The 5481-nt window shown below is 54.6% G+C and overlaps 1 non-coding gene and 2 pseudogenes across 1 annotated transcript; all 3 read left to right on the top strand.

Annotated features, from left to right (window-relative positions):
- The first annotated feature begins 1114 nt into the window (after positions 1-1114).
- On the top strand, positions 1115-2962 carry LOC121872163 (annotated as a pseudogene).
- A 400-nt stretch (positions 2963-3362) lies between these two features.
- Positions 3363-3526, top strand: LOC121872162. The gene has a single exon (XR_006090048.1). It is a non-coding gene; the product is annotated as a 5.8S ribosomal RNA (ribosomal RNA).
- A 1127-nt stretch (positions 3527-4653) lies between these two features.
- Positions 4654-5481, top strand: part of LOC121872164 — an 8797-nt pseudogene continuing 7969 nt past the window's right edge.

The following is a 5481-nucleotide window of genomic DNA, read 5'->3' as shown; positions in this document are numbered from 1 at the left end:
CGCTGGGGCAAAGAGAAGAGGAGCGGATAAGGGAGGAGATTGGCCAACGTGCGGTCCCTCGCCCAATGTCGGCTGCCTCGCTGGAGCTGGGTAAAGAGGAGAGGAGCGGATAAGGGAGGAGATTGGCACACACGGTGGCGCTGCCGGCGCCGAGGATAGCAAGAGAAGGTGCAGTTTGATCTGATCATCTGGTTTGCTATTTCTCTAAGGCCAACGTGCGGTCCCTCGCCCAATGTCGGCTGCCTCGCTGGGGCAAAGAGAAGAGGAGAGGATAAGGGAGGAGATTGGCACACACGGTGGCGCTGCCGGCGCCGAGGATAGCGAGAGAAGGTGCAGTTTGATCTGATCATCTGGTTTGCTATTTCTCTAAGGCCAACGTGCGGTCCCTCGCCCAATGTCTTCTGCCTCGCTGGGGCAAAGAGAAGAGGAGCGGATAAGGGAGGAGATTGGCCAACGTGCGGTCCCTCGCCCAATGTCGGCTGCCTCGCTGGAGCTGGGTAAAGAGGAGAGGAGCGGATAAGGGAGGAGATTGGCACACACGGTGGCGCTGCCGGCGCCGAGGATAGCGAGAGAAGGTGCAGTTTGATCTGATCATCTGGTTTGCTATTTCTCTAAGGCCAACGTGCGGTCCCTCGCCCAATGTCGGCTGCCTCGCTGGGGCAAAGAGAAGAGGAGAGGATAAGGGAGGAGATTGGCACACACGGTGGCGCTGCCGGCGCCGAGGATAGCGAGAGAAGGTGCAGTTTGATCTGATCATCTGGTTTGCTATTTCTCTAAGGCCAACGTGCGGTCCCTCGCCCAATGTCTTCTGCCTCGCTGGGGCAAAGAGAAGAGGAGCGGATAAGGGAGGAGATTCGCCAACGTGCGGTCCCTCGCCCAATGTCGGCTGCCTCGCTGGAGCTGGGGCAAAGAGGAGCGGATAAGGGAGGAGATTGGCACACACGGTGGCGCTGCCGGCGCCGAGGATAGCAAGAGAAGGTGCAGTTAGATCTGATCATCTGGTTTGCTATTTCTCTAAGGCCAACGTGCGGTCCCTCGCCCAATGTCTTCTGCCTCTCTCTCAATCTCTCTCACTATTTTGGCCGCCGTGATAGGCGCCGCCAACAGCAGCAGCTACCTGGTTGATCCTGCCAGTAGTCATATGCTTGTCTCAAAGATTAAGCCATGCATGTGTAAGTACAAGCCGATTTAAGGCGAAACCGCGAATGGCTCATTAAATCAGCTATGTTTCATTGGATCTGTAAACCCACTTACTTGGATAACTGTGGCAATTCTAGAGCTAATACATGCAATTGGTCTCTGACCGCAAGGGAAGAGCGCTTTTATTAGTTCAAAACTGGTCGGGCCCCGGTCCGTAACCCACCTGTGGTGAATCTGAATAACTTCGGGCTGAGCGCACGGTCTCCGCACCGGCGCCGCTTCTTTCAAGTGTCTGCCTTATCAGCTTTCGATTGTAGGTTATGCGCCTACAATGGCTATAACGGGTAACGGGGAATCAGGGTTCGATTCCGGAGAGGGAGCCTGAGAAACGGCTACCACATCTAAGGAAGGCAGCAGGCACGCAAATTACCCACTCCCGGCACGGGGAGGTAGTGACGAAAAATAACGATGTGAGTCTCATCCGAGGCCTCGCAATCGGAATGAGTACACTTTAAATCCTTTAACGAGTATCCATTGGAGGGCAAGTCTGGTGCCAGCAGCCTTGATAATTCCAGCTCCAATAAGCGTATATTAAAGTTGTTGCGGTTAAAAAGCTCGAAGTTGGATCTCAGTTCGGACTGGCGGTGCACCGCCGGTGTTTACTGTCACGCTCGAACAGCCCGCCGGCTGCACGGGATGCTCTTTGTCGAGTGTCGAGTGGCGGAGAGTTTACTTTGAAAAAATTAGAGTGCTCAGAGCAGGCTATTTGAATGGCGAATGGTGATGCATGGAATAATGGAATAGGACCTCGGTTCTATTTTGTTGGTTCGGAACCAGAGGTAATGACTAATCGGAACAGGCGGGGCATTAGTATTGCACGCTAGAGGTGAAATTCTTGGACCGTCGCAAGACGAACTACTGCAGCATTTGCCAAGGATGTTTTCATTAATCAAGAACGAAAGTTAGAGGTTCGGGCGATCAGATACCGCCCTAGTTCTAACCATAAACGATGCCAACTAGCGATCCGCCGGCGTTATTCTCATGACCCGGCGGGCAGCTTCCGGGAAACCAAAGTCTTTGGGTTCCGGGGGAAGTATGGTTGCAAAGCTGAAACTTAAAGGAATTGACGGAAGGGCACCACCAGGAGTGGAGCCTGCGGCTTAATTTGACTCAACACGGGAAACCTCACCAGGCCCAGACACCGGAAGGATTGACAGATTGAGAGCTCTTTCTCGATTCGGTGGGTGGTGGTGCATGGCCGTTCTTAGTTGGTGGAGCGATTTGTCTGGTTAATTCCGATAACGAACGAGACTCTGGCCTACTAAGTAGTCGACGGATCTCCAGAAAATGGTGTCCAGTTCGCAACTTCTTCTTAGAGGGATAAGCGGCAATTCTAGCCGCACGAGATTGAGCAATAACAGGTCTGTGATGCCCTTAGATGTTCTGGGCCGCCGCCGCTACACTGAAGGGATCAACGAGTTTTCCCCCTCCGAGAGGAGCCGGGTAACCCGTTCAAAAGCCTTTCTTGATAGGATTGGGGCTTGCAATTGTTTCCCATGAACGAGGAATTCCCAGTAAGTGCAAGTCATCAGCTTGCGCTGACTACGTCCCTGCCCTTTGTACACACCGCCCGTCGCTACTACCGATTGAATGATTTAGTGAGGCCTTCGGACTGGCGCTCTTGGATTGTCGGCCCCGTTGCCCGCGAGGGTTTTCTGGGGTCGTCGCCTCGAGCTGACGGAAAGATGTCCAAACTTGATCATTTAGAGGAAGTAAAAGTCGTAACAAGGTTTCCGTAGGTGAACCTGCGGAAGGATCATTAACAGAGAGAAAGAGAACGGGGCGCTCTTAAAACTACTACTACTACTCTCCTGATTTGGGCGGTCTCGGGCTCTGCTCTGGCAACTCCAGCAGCGAAAGAGGACAATCCCGGCCCCCGCACCAAAAATAGGTACCACCACGCTGTAGGTGGACCACACTCGGGCGAGAGCGCGAAGACCGGAGGAGGAGGACGGACGGGGCTTTGGACGGCTGCCCGTCCGTTCCTTACTACCGGCGAATAAGCATCTTGACCCAAAAAGAGTGAAATTCAAGTGTCAAAAAACAACAACAAGCCGTCCGGCCAAACCCAAACCACAAACTTGGGCTATGTCTGTCAAACCCTTTCATTGAGACTCGACCTGTCATGGTTAGTCGCAAAAATGACCAAATGGCAAATACACAACTCTTAACGGGGGATCACTCGGCTCGTGGGTCGATGAAGACCGCAGCAAACTGCGTGTCGGTATGTGAATCGCAAGAATACCAGATACATCGACAAGTTGAACGCATATTGCGGCGGCGGCAGCCATATGAGCTTGTCGCCGCCACTCCTCTACGAGGGTCGGAAATATACATCCATCGGTTGCTGCGAGTTCGGTGCCTGCTGACTGTCTTCCCGACACGAGGGTAACCCGAACCGAGCTTCCGCCTTGGGGTTTAATCGCCCGCGCCTTGCGCCAGGCGTGCCCTTAAAAACAAGCCTATCACTAGGAAGTCCATGGACTTGGCGCACCCACATTCAACCACAACAAAGCCGGGCACACACCCATGTGTGTGTGTGTCCCGTCCCGACGACAGTTGTCGCCCTCGCAAATAACTGGAGGCGCTCTTTTGCCTGCTGTCCACAGAGACACGAATGGCCGTCGGCCGCTCATGGCTGATGCTGCACATGTTCTAAGAGGCACTCCATCCCACGAAGAGGAAACGAAACCGGGTCGGATATCTTTTAAGTAAGCCCCGCCGGAATTTCGTCTATCACCTCGAAAAGAGTGCTTGGCATGCATTGCAGTGGAACCTAAATTGATGAGTGCGCCTGGGCCCGCAGTCTACCATGTAGTGGTGCAGGCAGAGATGAGAATGCTTGGGTGACGCCGTGCTCTTCCTCACGCGCTCCTCCACCCTCTCCCACGGTCAGACGCGGTGTGGGCGTTCTCTTTGAGAGTTCGCCACGAGTCCACGTCTATCTCATGACTGGGAGGGAGGCAGGGGGAGTTCTCTCTAAACGCGTTAAAGACGGTGTTGCGCCTCATAACGGCGCTCGCCGGGATAGAGCACTAGTTCTGCAGCCGGAAAGGCCGCTCACGCCAATTAATACTGCGACTCTCGCTCTCTTTCTCCGGATAAACAAGTGCCACTGCTGTGGCATGCGGGAACGGGGAAAGAGGTCAAAGTTTAAGCGGCAAAGGTGCGGCCGAGTAAGGGCGGAACACGAGCGTATATGCATTAAAACTGTGTGTGTATATGACTCTGCGAGAGATGTTCTGCTGGAACACTTTTCCTATTGGCTATTTACCACTCAATGAGAAGGAACGGAGTCAGGGGTGGGAGTGCCGGCGCCATGGCCGCTGGTACAACCGCGACAAGCCCCTCAAACCTTCCTGGTAATGTCGGTGGTGAAGAAAGTCGGTGGCAGAGCGTCTTCCGCTTCGTGGTTGGGGAACTTGTTCCCCCTAAGGATGATGAGACCACGATCGACCTCGTAGTAGGAGAGAGCTACCCGCCAAATTTAAGCATATTAATAAGCGGAGGAAAAGAAACCAACAGGGATTCCCTTAGTAAGGGCGACTGAACCGGAAAAGCCCAGCGCATAACCTCGATGTCTTCGGGCACGAGGGGTGTTGCGTTTCAGAGGGTCCAGCACGCCGTCCCATACCGTCTAAGTCAAGCTTGAAAGCGGCCACTGCCCATGGAGGGTGACAGGCCCGTATGGCGGCGCCCGTGAGGGTACAGATGGGACGGTCGGAAAGGGCCTCTCTGTAGAGTCGGGTTGCTTGAAAGTGCAGCCCAAAGCAGGTGGTAAACTCCATCTAAGGCTAAATATGACCACGAGACCGATAGCGAACAAGTACCGTGAGGGAAAGTTGAAAATAACTTTGAAGAGAGAGTTCAAGAGTACGTGAAACCGTTAAGAGCCAAACGGGTGGAATCTCGAAGGTCGAACTGAGGGGATTCAGCTCGTCGGCTGTCGGCTGGGTGGGGTGTTGTAATTGAGCGACCCAAAAATGTTTGGGCACGCCCCCACTCACGCTGGCGTCGGCGGGCGTATTTCGCCTCGTAGTAGGTCACCGCGACCCGTTGCCGGGGACGTCGAAGGCCCGGTCGGACTGGTACCTCGCCGCCCACTCTCAGCTCGTTCTGGGGAGACCCGCGACGGGGAACCACCGTGTCCTGGCTGCCCTGCGACGGTCGTCGAGAGCTTGCCGCCGCTTCGGCGGCGGTTGTCGCTGGTGTGCAAAAGGTCGGTGATCCACCACCCGCCTTGAAACACGGACCAAGGAGTCTAACATGTGTGCAAGTCAA

Source organism: Homarus americanus, unplaced genomic scaffold, assembly GCF_018991925.1.
Source record: "Homarus americanus isolate GMGI-L3 unplaced genomic scaffold, GMGI_Hamer_2.0 scaffold40535, whole genome shotgun sequence".
NCBI classification, from domain to species: Eukaryota; Metazoa; Arthropoda; class Malacostraca; order Decapoda; family Nephropidae; genus Homarus; species Homarus americanus.
The sequence above is the reverse complement of the archived record's forward strand: the minus strand, read 5'-3'. Positions and strand labels throughout refer to the sequence as shown.